Source organism: Aquarana catesbeiana, linkage group LG05 (assembly GCF_042186555.1).
Source record: "Aquarana catesbeiana isolate 2022-GZ linkage group LG05, ASM4218655v1, whole genome shotgun sequence".
Lineage (NCBI taxonomy): Eukaryota > Metazoa > Chordata > Amphibia > Anura > Ranidae > Aquarana > Aquarana catesbeiana.
This window is the reverse complement of record NC_133328.1, coordinates 114,564,035-114,586,414: the sequence shown is the minus strand read 5'-3', so window position 1 is coordinate 114,586,414 and position 22,380 is coordinate 114,564,035. Positions and strand designations below refer to the sequence as shown.

Below are 22,380 nucleotides of genomic sequence, written 5' to 3'. Positions count from 1 at the left end.
ATAAAAAAAAAAGTATCGGTATTCGGTATCGGCGAGTACTTGAAAAAAAGTATCGGTACTTGTACTCGGTCCTGAAAAAGTGGTATCGGGACAACCCTAATCCAGAGTAATGGAGACCTTAGAAGCCCTGGGATGGATTGTCAGCAAGGAAAAGTCCTCGCTGACTCCTGCTCAGACAAAGCTGTATCTGGGTTTCCTGGTGGATTCCTCAGAACCAAAGCTAGTTCTTCCTCAGGGCAAGGTAGAGGGCCTCATATCAGCGGTCACGTCGCTGTTACAGGCAAGCACTATCTCCTACAGAGGTATAATGAGAGTTCTGGGTCTAATGACGTCAGCTATCCCAGCAGTTCCTTGGGCACAGCTACACTCCAGGCCCCTCCAGCACTTTCTTCTATCCTCTTGGGACAGAAAAAGAGACTCTCTGGACATAGAGATAGCCATCCCGGTCGAAGTAAAGAACTCCCTTCACTGGTGGCTCCTTCCGCAGAGGCTTCAAGGGGGCCTTCTTTGGAGCCAACTTCAGCCTCTCAGGAAATCTACAAATGCAAGTTCCTGGGGGTGGGGAGCCTACCTGGAGGATCTAATAGCTCAGGGATCCTGGGATTCATAACAAACAAGGGCTTCCTCCAATTTTCGAGAACTGTTGGCCATAGGAGAAGCACTAAAGGCTTTCGAAGGAAGGATCAGGGGCCTGGAGGTGCAGGTCTTGTCAGACAATGCCACGGCTGTGGCGTTTCTGAATCATCAGGGGGGTACCAGATCCACAACACTCCTATCCCTATCAGCAGAGATCCTGTCCTGGGCGGAAAGTCGGATTCCTTCCATCTCCGCAGTCCACATAAAGGGGATGTTAAATGTAGAGGCAGACTACCTCAGTCGGCAGCCGATTCTGCAGGGGGAATGGGAACTGAATCCAGAGGTCTTTTGCCTGGTAAGTCGGCAATTCGGAGTTCCAGAGATAGATCTCTTTGCCCGCAGGAAAAGCAGAAGGGTAAATAGATTCTTTTCCCTTGCTCGAGAGAGAGGCTCAGAGGGGATAGATGCGTTGGCGCAGGTCTGGGACTTCCGACTGGCCTATGCCTTTCCCCCTCTGGGACTAATTCCGAGGGTCCTTCAAAAACTGTTCCTCTCGGAAAGCAGGTTGATTCTAATAGCCCCTTGGTGGCCCAAGAGAGCCTGGTTTCCAACCCTGCAGGGTTGGTCCATAGCCCCACCGCTTCACCTCCCGGTCCGGGGCGACCTTCTCCTTCAGGGTCCAGTCCGCCACCCAGACCCCAGCTTCTTCTAGCTGACGGCCTGGCTCTTGAAAGGCAGAACCTGCAGGAGAAGGGGCTGTCGGACAGAGTAGTGGATACACTGCTCCTTAGTAGGAAGCCAGTCACAAGGAGTATTTACGCCAAGACCTGGGCGATTTTCTCTCGCTGGTGCCAGGAGAGAGGGACTTCTCAAAGAGAGATCCCTGCTATCTTAGAATTTCTCCAGGATGGAGCAGATCTAGGTTTGGCAACCAAGACCCTTAAGGCGCAGGTTTCAGCCCTATCCTGTTTCCTTGAGAAACGTTTGGCATTACACCCCCTGATCAAGAGATTTCTCTTGGTCAGGGAGAGGTTGTCCCCTGTTCAGATGTCCAGGTGTCCTCCTTGGGACCTTACACTAGTACTGGAGGGGTTAACAAAGGCCCCATTTGAACCGATAGATCAGATCCCCCTTAGGATCCTGACCTTTAAATTAGCCTTTTTACTAGCAATCACCTCAGCTAGGAGAGTAGGTGACATTCTGGCTTTTTCTATTAAAGAACCATTTTTTTTCTTTATTCGAGGACAGGGCTATACTTAGGCAGGACCCCCTGTACCTCCCTAAGGTAGCATCAAAGTTCCATAGGACTCAAGAAGTGGTGCTGCCTTCTTTTTGTAGTAACCCCAAAAGTGAAGGGGAAGTTTCTTTTCATTGTCTGGACGTCAGACGCTGTTTATTATCCTACCTAGAAAGGGTTAAGGAATTCAGAAGGTCCAGCCATCTTTTAGTTAATTTTTCTGGCCAAAAGAAGGGCCAACAGGCATCCAAGGCTTCTATAGCTAGATGGATTAAACATACCATTTTGTTAGCCTATGAGCAGTCAGGTAAAGCAGCTCCTAGAAATCTTAGAATGCATTCCACGCGATCTCTGGCAACCTCCTGGGCGGAAAGGGCCGGAGCTTCGGTGGAGCAGATATGTAGAGCCGCTACATGGTCAAGCCAGAACACGTTCCTGAGGCATTATAGAGTGGAGTTACTATCTCCTCAGGACCTGGCATTTGGCAGGAAGGTCCTGCAAGCGGTGGTCCCACCCTACAGGTAGGCCTGAGCTACTTGCTCTTCTCTCAGGGTGCCGTCCTGGAAGAGGACTTGAGAAAAGAACCAGTTAAACTTACCGGTAACAGTGTTTCTGGGAAGTCTTCCAGGACGGCAGGCCTACTTCCCACCCGTTCTATTTAGGAAACATGTGATGTTTAGAGTGTGGTGGTGGTTATGTTTTTCACTCTCGTGCACTGGTGTGGGTCAATACTTTGTCACAACTGAGGAGCATTGGGAGGGGCGGGGGGCTTTAACCTCTTGATTGATTGTGTTTCCTGTCAGGTGGACCAGTCATCTCTCAGGGTGCCGTCCTGGAAGACTTCCCAGAAACACCGTTACCGGTAAGTGTAACTGGTTCTTTTCTTGTAAACCCTAAAAACATCAAATTTTTAGCCTTTATTTTAATGCTATAGCTTGTGTTTTCTTGCTGGTAATGCAAAAAAAGTGGAAAAACATTAATTTACAAATTAATGTGGCAACGCTATTGGCGTTTTTGTAACGTCCAGTGTACATGGGGCTTTAGAGACAACTAGCCTGCCTAGTCATGCTGATCCTCTGACTTTGATGCTTTGCATCACTGATGCAGAACAAGTGTGCAGTGTGACAGACCCAACTGGGACATGTTTTTTTTTTGGAGGGGACTGCAGGAATAGTTTCTTGCCTACTGGCTATGGGCCCTGGCATTTGAGGGAGCTATGAGTATTTAGGACGAGGTCTTGTTATATAATGCAAGATGACATTGCCACATTTAACCATCAAGGAAGCCATGAAGGTCTCTGCCAGCTTAAAACTCAGTGAGAAGATGGATGTGAAAAGAAAGCTGGTAATTGAGATTTGGACAGCCCTGGGTCTTCTTGAATACTGATGCTGAACTGTCTGGGTGGGCACTGACCTGAGTCACTCAGGCTTGTCTAGGTAACTAGTTGTTATTTAGCTTACTGTTAATTAGATCAGTGTTAGATGTTGCTAGCTGTGGATTAGCTTACTGTTTGTTAGCTGTTCATTAGTGCTGATATTACTGTTTAAAGTTTGCCTTGTTTAGGATAATGTGATTAGCTCTTATTTGTCTTTGTGTGGTATATATTCTGGGTCAGTTTACAAAAAAAACAGTTCCAGTTTGCACCTAAGCTAGTAGTTTTTAATTCTTGGGTGCAATAATCAGCTATAATACCTGGTTCCAGCTTCCGGAGTGGAAGAAGCTGTATCTTGGTGGAGGCACCCAGGCGAGGTGCCAGACAGTCCGTCACACGCATCAAGTGATTTGAAAATGAGGGCTGAACTCCTGGATACTTGGGTTGAGTTGTACCAAAAATAAGATAAACATGACAGCCAGGCAGCTAGTATTTTTAGAAGGATTGATCAGCAGCAACTTTCCTTATTTCTCTGAGTACGGGTTTCCTTTTCAAGACCTTTGTGTTCCATCATGCTGTACAGAATTGGCATGTCTCTTGTCTGGACATATCTCATTAAAACTAAGAGCAAAATAAATTGTCCATTAGTATGGCCTGTGGAATGATTTACATTTTCTGTATTTATTTGTTTTTAAGGATTTAAAAGGGGAGCTGACCCTGGAATGCCTGAACCCACAATACTAAGGTACGTTAATAGAATTAATCAGCAGATTATTTATTTTTTACAATGGGGTGCACTATTCATAAATGATGAATTATAGGATTTTTTTATTCAATCGATGCCTGACACTGTTCAGGATTTATTCCCTGAGGATGTCAGAAGGAAGTCACAGCATTTATGACACAGACTGTGATCTTAGCTCAGGAACTTGCCACTTTAACTCATACCTTCTACACTGTTCTCTAATAAATGCTGAGTTTGAGAAATGTGTGCAAACCCTTAAAGTATATTTTAAAACAAAACATTTTATTTGTAGTCTTGGATAGGCCCTGTCAGTTTTTCCCAAGGCATCTTTCAGGTCAGCACCTGAGAGATAGTGACTCCTCCCACTGGACCACAGGAAACACCTTCCTCCAGAACTTTAAAGGGAGGCACCTCTCTACCACACACAATTTTTTGCGATTCCTCCAGCCCGGAGAGAACATCTTTTGGAGGGGAGGCAGGATCTCTTGGATGCTCCTGAGAGACAAGGTCTCCTCTGTTATTTTTTTCCTTCTTTCTAAGAGACCTTCCGCCCTCCCATCTTACCAGGGCTTTGGCAGTGGTAGGTTCGGTTCTGACCCCCTAGGTGCTCGGGGAGAGCCGCAGTAGATCCGGTGAACCGATCCAGTGTCCTGGGTGCGGCGGCTGCATGTGCACTGCTGCCATTTTGCGTTGGCCGAGAGGAATTCTCGGCCATGCCGGAAGTGACACTTCCTATTAGCAGGTCATGGGGTCAGCGACTGACATGAATTCCGGCGGCAGACACGGGGGGGGGGCAGAAGCTGGCGCCTATTTCCACTTCCGGTCTGGTGCAGTGGCACTATGGGAGTCCAGAAGCGGCGTCTGAAGCCACGAGCGGAGCGCTGCACACTCGCTATGGAGGACAGGGCATCTGCAGCGGTCGGGACAGGCACCAGCAAGGCTAAGGTTGGGGGCAGTGGATTAAGTCTGCCCATTTCCTTTACCTGGGGTTTCTGGTCTCTTTTCTTTTCCCCCTGGTGGCAAGGGCCTGTCTAGGCACTGGAGGCTATATTTTCCCACTAGTGCACCTTGTTGGGTGGTCCGCAAGCAGAGACTGGGTCTCACTAAGGGTCCCCTGTTTTTTTTTCCCTTTTTGTCTTTTTCTCTCAGAGGCCAAAAGCTCTGATCCGGGGAAAATGAGATGCCCCTCATGCAAGGCCAAGATGGGAGAAAAGCCCTATGCAGTACTTGCTTAACTTCCTTAGTTAAAGAGGAATCTGCTTCCGTTTGTGATGATTTGGATGCCTCTGTAAAGATGGAACTATATGCCACGATTCAGACATTCCGTGGCTCATTAGTTAGTCCTGCTGCTTGTCAGCCCTCCACTTCAGAGTCTTCTCAGGGTTCACTGCCTATCCCGGTGTTAGAGACTCTGTCAGAAGGTCCTTCTACCAGGGAAAAACAATCCTTTGTACCTTGCATTGACAATTCGGAGGAGGGTGAAGGGGTTGAAGTGGCCCCTCCAAGTTTAAACTATCCCTGGAAGAAGTTGATGGGCTTCTTGGAGCCATACATGTTACCCTTGGCCTAAGTGAAGAAAAAAAGGAACAGACACTGCACGACCGCATGTATGCGGGTCTAGGTGAGCCTAAGGTTAGGACATTTCTGGTTCATTCTGTCATTTCGGACTCCATAAAAAATAATGGCAGGGACTAGAGAGAAAACCTTTTTTCTCAAGAGTCCACAAGAGACGCTTTCCGTTTGAGGAAGACCCCTCTTCGGTATGGAACAAGGTCCCCAAGCTGGATACTGCCTTCTTCCAGGTCTCTAGATCCACCGACCTGACCTTTGAAGACAAGGGGGTCCTAAGGGATCCAATGCATAAGCGTATGGATCTTTTGCTCAAGAGATCTTGGCAATCGGTCATAAGTAATTTAAAGCCAGCTATGGCCACGAAATGTGTAGCCAGGAACCTGGAGTATTGGGTCAACCAGCTAAAAGCTCAGTGGATTCCCCCAAACAGGAGATTTTGGGTTCTTTTTCTACCTCTGCGGTAGCCTTTATAGTGGATGCTTTAGCTGAAGCAATTAGAATGTCGGCTAGATCAGCAGCCCTAACAAATTCGGCAGGAAGAGCATTATGGCTGAAGACTTGGCCAGGTGGCATCGAAGAGCAAGCTCTGTGGGGTTCCTTTTTTTGGTGACCACCTCTTTGGCCCTGATCTAGATACAATTCTAGACAGGACTGCCAATGGGAAGAAGTCCTTCCCTGTAAAAAAGAAGAAACAACCCCAAAAGCACATTTATTTTTGACCTCAAAGTGTTCAGGAGCAGGACAACAAGTCCCAGGGGAGGAGGCAGAATTGGTCCGCACAAAAAGCTAAAGGCAAAGGCAGAATCCTTTTCCATCCTCCTACACAAGCCACAAAATCCCAATGACTCGACCCTGCGGGTTGGTGGAAGGCTGCAAAATTTCCTTCCGCAGTGGTCAGGCATAACATCAAATCAGTTTAAACTGACCACTCTTTCTCAGGGCTTCACAGTAGAGTTTACGGACCCCCCCCCCCCAAGAAGATTTCTTGTGACAAATACCCCAAAGGATCCAGTAAAAGCCCTGGCCATTAAGTCCTCATTAAGAGAACTGATGCAGCAGGGTGTAGGGATCCAAGTGCCACCAGAAGAGCGGTGGCCCCATCCCTATTCTCACATTTTTTTGGTAAGAAAGCCAACAGGAAAATTCCGATTGATTCTCAATCTAAACCCTCTGAACAAATCCGTCAGTACAGAAAGTTCAAGATGGACTCAGTTTTTTTTCAATCAGAAATTTGCTGACCCCAGAATGTTACATGGCGTCAATAGATTTAAGGGATGCATATCCCAATCTCGCTCCAGTCCCAGAAGTATCTCAGGTTGGCGGTAAAGAGGGAAGGCGTAATTCATCATCTGCAGTTCAGGGCCTTACCATTCGGGCTGTCATCCTCACCTTGGATCTTCACCAAGGTGATGGCGGAAGCTCTAGCCCCGCTTCATCTTCAGGGAATCGCAGTGATTCCCTATTTAGACTACCTACTATTCTTCGCCCCCTCAGGGGAGAGGTTGCAGGAAACTTAACCAAAGCGCGCAACCATCTGGAATCTCTAGGATGGATTCTAAATCTTCAGAAATCCTCCCTAAATCCGTCACAGGAGATTTGCTTTCTAGGCGATCAAATCAACTCAATAGAACAGAAGATTTTTCTCCCCCCAGAGAAAAAGGACAAGGTCCCATGCACTGTGTCGATGCTGCAGACCAACCAGCCAATAACGATAAGACAAGTTATGTCGGCATTAGGGGTACTGACCTCAACAATGCCAGCTATTCAGTGGGCAAGACTGCACTTCAGGTGTCTACAATCTTATCTCCTGAGGTCAAGGGACCACAGCTTAAGATCCCTGGACATGGAGGTGAAGATTCCAACCAGGGTGAAGGTCACTATGGTGGTGGAAGAGTCAGGAGATCCTATCAAGGGATCTAGATTGGGCTTTTCCAGTCGAAAGAAGACTGACGACAGATGCCAGCTCCTGGGGTTAGGGGGCCCACCTAGAGAAGAACTTCACTCAAGGAAGTTGGTCCAAGGAGGAGGCGACAAGGTCCTCAAATTGGAGAGAACTGAAAGCGATCGCTTTATCTCTGGTAGTATTCACGCAGGATCTCCAGTTTCATCACATTCAAGTGTTAACGGACAATGCCAAAGCTGTGGCTTATCTAAACAGACAGGGGGCACAAGGAGCAGATTCTTACAAGTTCTGGCAATGGAAATCCTTCTGTGGGCAGAGAAGCACTTGCTATCCCTGTCAGCAATCCACCTAAAGGGGACCCTGAACAGAGTGGTGGATTTCTTGAGCAGGTGCTGCATTCGGGAAGCAGAGTGGTCTCTGAATCCACAGGTCTTCGCAATGATTGCCAGTATGTGGGGACAGCTAGAGGTGGACCTGTTTGCTTCAAAGTAGAATGCACAGGTTCCTCGGTTCTTTTCCCTCAATCGTGATGGATCGCTAGGGATAGACGCTCTGGCGCATCCATGGAGATTTCACCTTTGCTACGCTTTCCCTCCATTCCAGTTTATCCCACTGGTATTAAGGGAGATTCAGCGCGAAGAGGTACCAGTCATTCTAATTACTCAGTTTTGGCTGAAAAGGGCCTGGTTCTCAACCATTCTGGGATTGGCGATCAAGCCTTGTTGGCATCTACCTCTCAGGCAGGATCTGCTAATCCAGGGTCCAGTAAACCATCCAGAAGTGGCCAGGCTGTCTCTCGCAGCCTGGTATCCAAGGAGCAGCTTCTAAGGAGCAAGGGGTTTTCTGACCGTCTGACTACAACATTACTATCAAGTAGAAAAAGGGTAACGAGGGCCATCTATACTAAAGTTTGGAAGGTCTATAATTTATGGTGCGATTCCTCTGCCCAAGACCCAAGGAGCCTGGTTTCCATCTTGGAGTTCTTGCAAGATGGGGCAGATAGGGGACTAGCAGTCAGTACTTTGAAAGTTCAGGTTGCTGCGCTAGTAGTGTTCTTAGAAAGATCTGTGGCTTCTGAACCTCTGGTAGTCAGATTTTTTAGAGCTCTTGCAAGATCAAGGCCAGCACCGGTCAGGAATTTCCCTAAGTGGGACTTAGTAGTCCTGCAGTCCCTAGCAAGGAGTCCATTTGAACCTCTGGAGGAAGCATCACTCAGATGTCTCACTCTTAAAGCTGTGTTCCTAATCGCCATTACCTCAGCATGCAGGATCAGTGAGCTACACGCTCTGTCAATTAGGGAACCTTACCTGTCATTGTTTCCAGATATCCAGTTATCTTTAAGACAGACCCAAAGATTTTACCAAAGGTAGCTTCAATACATAATCGGTCACAAGACATTGCGCTCCCAACCTTCTGTGCTAACCCATCGGGGGAGAAGGAGACCTTTTTTTCATATGTTAGACGTCAAAAGGATTTGGTTACGCTATCTAGAAATTACAAAGGACTTTAGACGTACAGACTCATTATTTTTCCTTTTTTTGGGCAAGAAGAAAGGTTCATTAGCCAGATGGCTGAAATTATCCATCCCGGAAGCATACTTGCATGCAGGGTTGTCTCCACCAGATGGAATTCGTGCACACTGAACCAGAGCTCTTGCGGCCACTTGGGCAGAAAGAGCTGGTGCCACCCCTGAACAAATTTGCAAGGCGGCAACGTGGTCAAGTTTCCGCACCTTTGTGCGACATTACGAACTGGATCTCACATCTGCCAGCGATCAGGCGTTTGGCAGGAAGGTCCTGCAGGCTGTTGTCCCGCCCTAAGGGGGTAAGTGTTATCCTCGCAGGTGCTGTCCTGAAAGACGCCTTGGGAAAATTCAATTTAGTCTTACTGGTAACTTGTTTTCCAGAAGTCTTTCAGGACAGCAACGATCCGCCCTATTAATTTGATGTACTTTGCTGTAACTAACGTATGTGCTCATGTGTTCCAGCTGGGGCTGGAGGTTCTCTTCTTCAACAGATGTGTGGTAGGGAGGTGCCTCCCTTTAAAGTTCTGGAGGAAGAAGGTGTTTCGTGTGGTCCGGTGGGAGGAGTCACTATCTCTCAGGTGCTGTTCTGGAAAACAAGTTACGATAAGACTAACTTGAATTTATTTATTTTTTTGCTATCTTTGTTTCATCACTTCCTGTACCAGAGATGGAACAGGAAGTTTAATGGATACTGGCAAAGGTGTCCCAGTTTGCAATATTTCCCCTCTCCTCATTTTTCAATGACATATTGAAAATTTGGGATTTTCCATTCCCCAATGGGGACAGCAATAAAAACTTGATAGGGGTTTTAACACTTTTATCCACATCAAAGATTTTTAAAAAAACTTTAAAAATGTTGGACACTGCATCTTATAATCAAGTTCCCTTTAATTACTCTGTTTTGTGAATTTCCTTTCACTTTGAAGAAATTGCTGACTTTGTTAATCACACTTCAATAAACTTCTGGTGTTTGAAATGCAAAAAAAAAAAAAATGACCATAGCATTTCACAACACAAATTTCCTATCCAGAAATGTATTTTTGCTACATATTTCTAAAAGGGGACTCCTGCATTGCTTAGAACAATGTATTTGATATGAAAGTTATCTTATTACAATGAAAAATTTCATAATCCAGGCCTGGACAAATTTCACACATAACAAGAAAACAGGAGCCTGCATTGGTGTGCACTGAAAAAAGTAGGACAGGTTGCACTATTGTGTATTGCAATGTGCTGCCACGTATATGTGTATATGTGTGTGTGTGTGTGTGTGTGTGTGTGTGTGTGTGTGTGTGTGTGTGTGTATGTATCCCTATATACACACACGCCGCTCAGCTACAACATTATGACCTCTGACAGGTAAAGTGAATAACCTTGATTATCCCGCCACAGTCTGGGTGGGATATTTTAGGTTGCAAGTGAACAATTTGTCCCTGAAATGGATGTGTTTGAAAGCAGAAAAAAATGGGCAAGCGTAAGGATTTGAGCGACTTTGACAAGGACCTAATTGTAATGGCTAAACGACATCTCCAAAACAGCAGCTTTTGTGGTCAGCAGTGGTGAGGAACTACCAAAAGTGGTCCAAGAAAGGAAAACCGGCGACAGGGGCAGTGCAAAATAAATAAAACTGTGTGTGCAACGCTAGACTCCTGTTATCACAAATAATATGTGTATGTGATAAACGTAAACAGCCTGCTAGGACCAAATAAATGTTTCACACCCACAACAAACTTGCATAGATAAACTAGTGCAGCGATATACATGAAAAAAACAAATAATTCCCCAGCATTTGTGTAAAAAAAAAAATAATACAAGAACGTAAATCAATCATAAAATAATAATCAAGCGTAAAAATTAGAGCATTGTCTCCATTAGTAAGGGTTCAAATCATCAGCTTTCTTATCCCATGTGTGCTGAAATGTGCAAACAGAATACAAAGTTTATGAAGTGCAAAAAAGTGCTAATATGTGCAAAACCTCGTGCTCGCCTACAAACTCTGAAAAATGTGCTCTCCTAAATCCACCTTGTGAAACGAATGCACAGATTGCTCACCTTCTAGTTAGAACCCTAAAATAATAAGAGGTCTAACTGCGCTTTGTTTTAAAGAGAGATGCACATCTCACATCCAGCTCCAGGATAGGCACAATTGTAGGGAAGCGTTTAAGCCGTAGTAAACCCTGTTTAACTACTTGCTGGCTCCCCACAGTACATATATTGTGGGCAGGTTGGACCACGCACATGCACGTCATCCAGCCTGTTCTGGGTTAGGGGTGTGTAGCATGCTGCTCCTGCAACCGCTGTCTCCACCGGACACAGCAGATTGCAGATCCTGCTACCCGGCCACTGCTATGATCACATGATCACAATGCCATTAAAGCTGTTATGAATTAATTTTATTCATAACAGCTGTGTTTCCTGCAGAGTGATTGGCTCACAGCTATGACATGGTACCTGGGCCAATCACAGCACCCTGTACTATGTGATTAGCTGTAGCCAATCACAGATCACTAGCAATCACAGCTGTCATGAATGTAACGAAAACATTGCTATTGCGTACGGCAGAAGTGCAGTTACTTCGCTCCCCCACAGTGAACCGCTTGCGAACTGTGGTGTCTATTCGCAATCGCATTAAGTCTTGTGACATGAGTAAAATCTCTAAGTCAATGTTATGGTCCATGCAAACGTTTTACGAATATGCTGATGAACCACAGAGTGCTGGTTCATAGGCTTAAGCCCCGCCCATTTTTATCTATCCCTGATCATATAATACAACCAGATGGCACCCCTACCTACTGTCCTCAGACCATGTCTAGGGTGTTTGGAGACTTTTATAACAAGCTTTACAACTGCTTGAGCTCAGATCCACTGACCCAATTTATGCAAGAAAAGATAGATTCTTTCTTATCGTCTTTGCACCTACTGAAATTGTCACCAGATCAATGCTCCTCCCTTAACAGGTCCATCACCACTGAAAAATTGGCTGAAGTGATTAAACAACTCCCCTTGTACAAGGCTCCAGGCCCAGACGGACTTCTGTATTCCTATTACAAAATGTTCCTCCCAACCTTAGCCCCACATATGTTAAACTTATTCTCTTCTCTGCTTCAGGGCACCCTTCCACATTCCTCCTTTTTACATGCATATGTAACATCATCCCTAAACCAGGCAAAGATCCGTTCATTCCAGATAATTATCGCCCTATTGCTCTATTAAATTCGGATTACAAAATCTTTACGAAAATATTAGCGAACAGACTCTCTTTACTTCCACCATCACTGATACACAGGGATCAAGTAGGGTTTGTCCCCACGAGACATGCAGGCGACAATACGCAACGCATAATCGATCTTATTGATTGATTAACTTAAAACTAAACACCCCGCATTGATACTCAATTTAGATGCCCAAAAAAGCATTTCATCGCCTCAGTTGGCCCTTTATGTTTGCAATTTTATCACAATATGGATTCTCTGGACCCTTCATCCAAGCCCTCCGGGCTCTATACTCGAACCCAACCTGGCAAGTGTATTTCTCCTCCCACTTATCACATCTGTTTTCCCTTAGCAATGGTACGAGACAGGGATGCCCTTTATCGCCTTTACTTTTTATTTTCAGCCTTGAACCCCTGGCAGCGGCTACACGTAGATGCCCTGATGTCAAAGGTGTACAACTAAGACAAAGGGAATACAAACTATCTCTTTTTGCAGACAATGTTCTTCTAACGCTCACCCACCCACATCTCTTCCCTCTCTGCATAACATTTTATCCACCTTCAGTGATAACTCCGGTTTCAAAATCATTGCTGCTAAAACAGAAGCCCTGCCTATTTATATTCCCCCCTCTCAATTGGCTACCCTCCAACAAAACTATAATTATCATTGGCGCTCCTATTCACTTAAATATTTGGGAGTCCAGCTCACATCTTCGTATTCCACCGTCAGGCTAACTTTCCTCCTGTTTACGGAAATTAACCGCTTACTGACCCAATAGACCTCCCTCCCCTTATCCCTTCTTGGACGAATTAATGTTCTTAAAATGTCAATACTCCCTAAATTTTTGTATCTTTTTGAAACGCTTCCAGTGCCGATCCCATTGTCGCAATTGAAAGTTCTTCAGAGGAGAAGTCTCTGATTCATTTAGAACAATGCCTCCCACAGGGTGGCAGGAACGGGGGTCTTGGCTCCGAAAGATAGGGGGGTTGGGAGCCCCAGATTTTATTAAATACTACTATGCCTCACATTTGAGAGTACTAACTTCCTGGACTGCTCGGAAAGCCCCGAACCGGTGGGCAGAGATAGAAATGAGTGTTACCGCACCGGTTCACCCACGTTATATGCTCTGGCCATCTACTGCCAATCACATGCTTCAATTGAGAAGTATATGTTTAGCCCCGATGCTCTTCACTCTGTCTATATGGAAGAGGTGCTCTGAGCACTACTCTCTCTCCTTCCCATGCCCACCACTTCTAAATGTTCTCTTTAACCCAGACATCCCAGATAGCTTGTCTTATGATTGTATGTTACCTTGGACTCAGGCAGGGATTTTTCAGTTACGTCAACTTGTTAACCCGGTGATACAACACTTTCTGTCCTTTTCTGACTTGAAAAAACATCAGAGTCCCAAAACACTTTTCTATTCTTATTTACAATTCAGACACTTTTTCTCCTCTAGATCTCCCTCTTTATCTCCCTCTTTATCCTTAGAGAAACCATCGGATTTTGAGCTGCTATGCGCCAGAGGTCCTTATGAACCCCAACTAATTTCCGCCATCTATAAAATTCAGCATGAGGCTATCCCCACGACGATAGTCATTATTATATGAGAAAATGGTCTCAGATCTTACAGCATGACATCTCCTTGTTGGATTGGGAGAGCATCTGGGTGTCCACCTCCAAGATTTCCCGCTGTGTGTCCCATAAGGAAACCGCATATAAAATTCTAATGTTCTGGTATAGGACCCCAGCCCTTTTACATGCTTGCAACCCGACAATCTCAAGACAATGTTGGAGATGTAACAATGCTGTCGGCTCTCACTATCATATCTTTTGGGAATGCCCCTCTGTTTGTCAGTTTTGGACCCAAATCCAAACGCTCCTGGGGACCCCCATACTTCTAAAGCCCATACATTATCAATTTGGGCTCCCTTTCCCAGGCATTCCTAAAGCTAAACGGAGATTGATGTTATTTACCTTATTAGCTGCTAAACTGGATATTCCCAGTCTTTGGCTTTCTACTTCGCCCCCTACATTCCCACAATTCCTCACTATTCTCGCAGATATACATAGAATGGAACACCTGACTGCTTTAGTGGAACTTTCGTTGCAGAAATTTTCTAAAGTATGGCAGATATGGGATGAATCTGAATATTGTTCTGAGGTAGAGGACCCCAGTTAGTTGGTAATTTGTTACCTTTGTATCTTCTTAAATTTACTTTAATGTTGCTGAATGCTATTTACGCAGTAGTTTGTAGTACATCCCCCTTGCCTTTCTGTCCCTCTTATAGTTATGGTGTGACTTTTTTTGGCAGTTATGAACCCTTGTGTATGAATGTTCATCATTCATAATTTTATTCTCATCAGTGTTTTTATATTGTTTAATTTTTTTTTTTTTTTTATATGACAGTGTATAATTGCATATTTCAAAAAGTTACTGTCCATTATGTTTCTCTATATGCTTTGCAAAAAAAACTATAAATAAACAATTAAAAAAAAAAAAGAAAACATTGCTGTTAAAATGATCAACAGAAATCAAAAGATAAATGTTAAAAAAAAAAAAAAAAAAAAGAAAATGTAAAAAATTGAATAAGAAATTATTACTTTTTTCTTTAACAAACTGTCACTACTCAGTATCCCTGATCACCACCACAGCATCATATGATGATGCTGTACTGCAATGGTAAACAGTATGTAAAAAAAAGAAAAAGATTTAATTTTTTAATTTTCAAAAAAGGGGAAACTTGGGGGGTATTTGTACTGTCCTGGCATTTTATGGGCCTCAAGAATGAGATCGGCCGTCAGTACATCAAGATTGAAACTTATGAAGAAATTTGATTTTATTGGATACAGCAGGTAAAAAAAAGTATTAAACACGTCACCATTTTTATAGGTAAATATATTTCTAAAGGTGCTATTGACATGAATTTTTCACCACATGTTGGTAACAACCCATTCAATCCATACATACAAAGAAACCAAAACAAATCAGTTCAGAAATTAAGTTATGTGTAATAAAATGGAATGTCACAGGGAAAAAGTATTGAACACGCTTACTGAAATCTATTTATTACTTTATACAAATCCCTTCTTGGTCATGATCGATTCAAGATGCCTCCTGTGTGGAGAAACTAGTCATTGCATTGCTCAGGTGTGATTTTGGCGTATTCTTCCACACAAACAAATCTGGAAGGTTACTTGGGCCTCTTTTATGAACTCTGATCTTTTTAGTTCTTTCCATAGATTTTCTATTGGATTTAACCTAGGTGATTGGCTGGGACATTCTAGAACCTGTATGTTTTATAATAGAAAGTAGAAAATATTGGAGTTTTTTTCAACATTTTTGGTCTTTTTTTCTTTTTATATAGCAAAAAATTAAAAAACTCTGTGGTGATCAAATACCACCAAAATAAAGCTCTATTTGTGTGAACGAAATGTGCTGCATGACGACATAATTGCCAGTTAAAGTGGTGCAGTGCTGAATAGCAAAAAATGATCTGGCCATGAAAGGTGTACCACCTTCTGGAGCCAAGGTGGAAAGAAAAAAGAAAAAAAAAGCTTGCCCCCCCCCAGGATAATGTCATTGCATACTAACTCATTATGATAGCTGGTAGGGAATCCATCTTCACCCGGTTTTCCTTCTGGGTTTGCGGACTCCTGGGATTGAATAGCTGAGCCGCGATGACGTCACTCTCATGCATGTGCCAGTAACATCACTGACTGCTTCACATGTATATTTCTGCTTCACATGTATACACTGCTTCACATGTATATTTCTCTTAAACTGACCATTCCCTGGAAATGTGTTCAAAACTCAGATTTGTATAGTAGTCCATGTAGATGGAACATCAAGCTTGAATCACTTCATAGTGACAGCTTCCTTTTGCTATTCCTGGCTCTGTATTTTCCATGATATTATCAAGGAGGCCTCATTGTGGGAAATTTTTAAAAAACAATGTTTGAATTTTTTGTCTATCTTAATAAGTGATTTATAAGAATCTTGACTTTAAAGGAACTTCTATTTTTGTTTGACAAAGAGATTCTTTACTTTTTCAGGAAGTCGAGGGTGATTAGGGGTGTCCCTTGTTTCATAACATCTCCATCTAAAAATGGGAGTATGCAAATTAGAATGTTGCTAATTTTGACTGTGTGCGTAGTACTCTTAGCAAAGTTACAGGTCTCTACGAGGCAATGAACTTTAGTAAAGCCCAGTTTCACCTTTCCACCAGAGAGCTGCTTTTTTATTCTTATAAGTGCTGGAATACCCTTTAAAAACAAAAAATAGAATTGGGCTTAAAAGCTGATCTCCAGGATAATCATATCTTGTCTAAATACAAGGGCAATGTGTATTCTTACATTAATCTTGGTGTATTTATTCCAGATCTGTACAATATTTCAGAACAAATTGTCTACTTTGCTATAACTTAGAATGCTAGTTCTAGTTGGAGAAAAGTCAAGGTTTCCCAGTGGGTTGGACCCAGAATCATAAGGCATCTTGGGCTCACGGGGCAACACTGTTATAAAGTAAACATAAGCTGGCAATACCCAGCCAGATGATTTCCCTATTAAAGTGTTACTTAACCCACAACTGTAAAACCAGTCTGTATATGCATTAAAGGTTCCCTGTAGAGTGAATCCTCTGTATTGTGTAAAATAATCTGATCCTGTCTTCTCTGATCCTCCCTTCTTCCACAGTCACCAATCCATCTCCTGATAGTACAGAGCTTTGGGGGCACTCTTCACATGCTCAGTTTGGAGTGTATTGTTAGAGATTTTTTTTTTCTTTCTTGGGAGGGTGCATGTGATCAGCACGGGTCCAATCAGCACTGTCCAGACAGAGGGTAAGGGGTTCTGCAGCCTCATAGGACAGTTAGAATAGAATGAAAACTCCTACAAGTTTTAACCAGACACTGATAGGAGACACAAGACTGTTCTAACCGCTGATGAGAAAAGGTATTTAGCAGTTTATATTTACTAAAATATGATTTCCATGTTCTGTGTACTGTGGGAGACCAGATATAGTGAATGCAGGGTCCTGGGTTTAGTAACACCTCAAGTGGAGCAGTGACACGTTTGACAGTTTTTAAAGGCTTCTAGTAACACAACCTACCACTTTTTTTTATTACATGATTACTCAACTTACATTATTGGTTGGATGTACACTGCATAGTTAGCTGTTGTGGCAGATGAGGGGATAGAGAACTGTACTCTGCTGCTCTGGAAAGGATTCTTTGCAGTTGACCATCCCAGCAGACTATGGGTAGCATGGTTCAACATTGGGGATGATTAATCTTGCTTCAGTGTAAAATAGGAGGGACAAGATAGATTTACTACAGGCTCTATTAAATCCTATCTCTGCTGTTTCAAAGGATTCTTCTCACAATGGCCTTGTCCTACCATATCCCAAGTCCTGCTCTGATCTTTGAGCTTACATGGCTTGTGTAAGTTTAAAAACTCATCTTGTACACATCTGTTAGTGCACTGCGTAATCAAGGTTTTCTTACACAATAACATTATACACAGGGCTATTATTATATAGGATTTATATAGTGCCGATTTGCAAAGCACTTTACAAAATGGAGGGAGACAATAGCGTTATAGTGCAATTCAATACAAGAGGAATCAGAGGTCCTTACTGGTTGGAGTTTATGGTTATAAAATCCCAGTTACCAGGTTACCACAGCAGCTGGCAAAAGCTCAGAGTGACCAGGACATTAAGCACATATGCTTCCCACCCAGACCTACTTGCCAGGTTGGCAACTGCTGTACACTGGTACCCAGCTTCTTATGTGCTCTTTTCATGTGAATTATTGTCACGTGGTAATCTCCTGCCACGTGACTCGCATGAGTACAGGGGAATATGGGTCCTGCTTCCTAGCAGAATGCAGTAGACAGAAGGGAGGGGGAGAGCTGTATCTGTCTGCTGATGGGGGTAGTAGGGACTACATAGATAGCTGCTGTGTTAAATAGGAGGAATAGAGAACTGTACATATTGCTGCTATGGAAAGGATACTTTACAGTTAACCATCCCAGCTGACTATGGGTAGCATTGTTCAACACTGGGGAAGATTGACTAATCTTGCTGCAGTGCGAAATGGGAAGAATGAGACAGATTTACAGTGCCTTGAAAAATTATAAATTATTCACCAACCCCCCCCCCCCCTTGCATTTTTCGTGTTTTGTTGCTTCAACGTAGAATTATCATGGATTGTTTGAGGATTTACATCATTAAATTTACAGAACATGCCCACAACTTTGAAGATGTTTTTTTCTTTTTATTGTGAAGAAAACTACAAATAGAACAAAATAACAGAAAAAGTCAATGTGCATGACTATTCACCCCCCTAAAGTCAATACTTTGTAGAGCCACCTTTTGCGCCTATCACAGCTCCAAGTCGCTTTGGATAAGTCTCTATGAGCTTGCCACATCTTACCACTGGGATTTTTGCCCCTTCCTCCTTGCAAAACTGCTCCAGCTCCTTCAAGTTGGATGGTTTGCACTTGTGAACAGTAATCTTTAAGTCTGACCACAGATTTTCTATTGGATTGAGGCCTGGGCTTTGACTTGGCCATTCCAACACATTTATATGTTTCCCCATAAACCACTCAACTATTGCTTTAGCAGTGTGTTTAGGGTCATTGTCCTGCTGGAAGGTGAACCTCTGCCCTAGCCTCAAATCACACACAGAGTGGTACAAGTTTTGCTCAAGAATATCCCTGTATTTAGCACCATCCATCTTTCCCTCAACTCTGACCAGTTTCCCAGTCCCGACTGCAGGAAAACATTCCCACAGCATGATGCTGCCACCACCATGTTTCACTGTGGGGATGGTGTTCTTTGGGTGATGTGTTGGGTTTGCGACAGACATAGCATTTTCTTTGACGGCCAAAAAGTTTAATTTTAGTCAGACCAGACCAGAGCACCTTCCTCTACATTTTGGGAGTCTCCCACATGCCTTTTTTCGCAAACTCAAAACGTGCCATTTTGTTTTTTGCTGAAAGTAATGGCTTTCTTCTGGCCACTCTGCCATAAAGCCCAACTCTGTGGAGTATATGGCTTATTGTCGTCCTATGTACAGATACTCCAGTCTCTGCTGTGGAACTCTGCAGCTCCTCCAGGGTCCACCGTCTCTGTGCTGCCTCTCTGATTAATGCCCTCCTTGCCTGGTCCGTGAGTTTTGGTGTGCGGTCGTCTCTTGGCAGGTTTTCTGTTCCATGTTCTTTCCATTTGGATAGATTTGATGGTGATCCTAGGGATCAACAAAGATGTGGATATTTTTTTTATAACCTTACCCTGACTTGTACTTCTCAACAACATTGTCCATTGTTTGGAGAGTTCCTTGGTCTTCATGGCAATGTTTGGGTAGTGGTGCCTCTTGGGCCTTTCAAAAAGGTGTGTATATGTAATGACAGATAGATTGCACACTGGTGGACATTCACTAATTATGTGACTTCTGAAGGTAATTGGTTGCACCAGAGCTTTTTATGGACTTCATAACAAAGGGGGTGAATACATATGCACGTGCCAATTATCAGTTTTTTATTTCTGAAAAATAGTTTAAGTATATATTTTTCTAATTTTACTTCACCAACTTAGGCTATTGTGTTCTGATCCATCTCATATCATTCAGATTAAAAAAAACTAAACGCTGTAATGTAACAAAATGGGTAAAAAGCCAAGGGGGTGAATACTTTTGCAAGGCACTGTACTACAAGAACACAGCTATATTCATTCCAATTTCTGCTGCTTAAAAAGCAAATATAAAACTTAACCCTAGCTACTTCTTGAGTCTGCCTGTGTTTTGAGTGAAAATGTGCCATAGATTAGCATTTTGCTCCTCCCTGAATAAAGCCTGAATTATAGGGGTGCTGCAGCAACGATTGACTAGTGGGTAATTATTATAACAAAGCAAATGTTGCCAGTGCACCATGGATCCATCGGCATCACATATCTGATGAGGGGGTTTTGCAGGACTTTATGCACTTTAACTTGATGTATGACCAGTTTAAAGTGGAATTAAAGTCTGTAATACTTACCTCTCCATCAGTGATCTAAAGTCCCTCGCCAGCGTGGGCATTTTGTACCGCCCTCTTCCTGGTGGCGGGCTGCAGCTGTGTTCTTTGGCTGGCATAACATGCACAAGAGATCAGTTATCCCAGTTCAGTCATGTAAACTGAGCTGTGCATACACCTCACAGTGTATAGCAGACTGTGAGCAGGCAGGTAGGTTTATATTATTGCAGGTTTCTTCTCCAATGAAGAGCTTGCCAGTTTTGAGACTTTAGTTCAGTTTTAGTACAATGTTGCATTTTCAAAGAGATCCGTGGTGTGCTGCCAACATATACTTTCTTGAGTACAAATGTCTCAGATCTTTGAATAACAATATCAAATCTGTCTCGGATACCGTATTTACTCAAAATATAATTAAAAGCAAGACTTTTAGAGTGGTGAGGAGATAAAACCATGGTCAGGATTTTATTGCTGTCTTTGTCCCCATGATTTACTCTCTCCAATTCTCCTGAGCACAAATGTCACTAGGAATAAAAATGAGGGTAAATCCAAAATTTGAAGTTACCTCCAGGACAAGAATAGAGAGCTCTTCCAATGGGAACTCATGACAGCTGCGTGATGGGATTTCTTCACATTGGAAAAATATCCTTTCACTGTTGAGTTTACAGGACAGTAAGTGAATCCAAAATCTCCCTAATAGGACCGGTGGCAAAAAAAACCCCTCTTCTACTGTATCCATTTTTTTTTTTTGTTTTAACTGAAAGTAGATTTCCAGACTAACCTATCTAGTCTTAAAAAATGCTTCCCTTCCCCCTTTCTAACACCTATGCTTCCTAACCTGGGAGAAAAAGATTTACCTGCCTTTTTTTTCTGCCCGCTCTGGTCTGGGCATGTAATCTCCCCCGTGTCAGCCAGCCGTGCCTGCAAGGGAGACAAGAGAGCACTCGACAATGGCTGGTAAAGTCTGAAATATTGACATCACCTATAGGCACATATGGCTCATCCATTGTTGGCGCTCCCTCCTCTCCCCTGCAGCCGCTGCTTACTGACGTGGAGGGCTGGATCATTTGACTGGAGTGGGCTGAAAATAGATAAGTATATACATCTTTCTTACACAGGTTAGTCAGCATAGGTGTTAGGAGTGGGAACGCCTTTTTAGGTTAGTTACTTTAGGATATACTTTAGAACATGTATTGCATACGATCAGCTTGGATGGTGAAAATTTGTGAAATTGGAACATGTATTGGAAGCATATGATTGCAGAGCACTTGCTAGTGTTTCTAAACGTTTACCTGGCATTCTAAAAATGGCTCAATATTTTTAAGTGGATAAATAATTATTATAAGCTTCAGAGCTCTTCATGTATTAACCCATCTTGCAAATACTGCAGCCTCAGAGTGTACTGCTGGAAAATGCAGTTATGTAGAGCTGCCCATTTGTCTCGATCAATACAGTTATATCTGAATGGAGGCTTGTAGCCCATTAAATTAATAGAAACAGTGGGGTGAGAGACCATTTTCTCACAAGATTATTGTGGGCAGGGGGGAAAAGTAGGTGCCAGCTTCTTATTTAAATCTTAAATACTGTTTTTTTTTTTTTTTGTTTGTTTGTTTGTTTAAACAGTAGCCAGAGTACCTGGATTCAGGATTACTCTAGCCACTTTCAAATGTGACCAGAGTTCCTTCTTGTAACACACTCTTGTCTACAGGTAAATGACTCTAACAGTATGCTATTATGGGCTCTGATAAGGTTGCACATTATCCACCCAACATTGGTCATGCTTTATTCTGCTGTGACTTTGTTGAGAAACAGAATGAATGCTACTTTTTTGTTCATGTATTTCCTTTAGCCTTCTCTGGGGATGAAGAGTTCAGAAGAAATACACCATTGGGTCTAGACACTGAAAATCTTCATCACCATTGGCTTGGAAGAGAGGAATACTGGTGCCACAGTTTACAAACCTAAAGCGGCTTGGATTCGTTCCACTTCTTACTACTGCCATACCATTTGATCCATCAATGCAGCAGGACTGATAGAATTGTGAAGGCCATTTTCTTAATACAAACATTGCTTTTTTTGTGTTCTATATTTTTACACTGATGTTTAGCCTATGTACATTCCCTTCCAACAAAATCATTAACCTTGTTTTTGGTTATAAAAGTAAATGTACATTATTTTTCTGTTGTGTGTTTTTTTTTTTTAAATACACAAAGAGCCTAACATATCCT

The 22,380-nt window shown here is 43.1% G+C and overlaps 1 long non-coding RNA gene across 1 annotated transcript; it reads left to right on the top strand.

Moving 5' to 3' along the window:
* The first annotated feature begins 2,680 nt into the window (after positions 1–2,680).
* On the top strand, positions 2,681–22,326 carry LOC141144412 (uncharacterized). Its single transcript, XR_012244405.1, has 2 exons — positions 2,681–3,930; positions 22,002–22,326. It is a non-coding gene; the product is annotated as an uncharacterized lncRNA (long non-coding RNA).
* Positions 22,327–22,380: the final 54 nt, after the last annotated feature.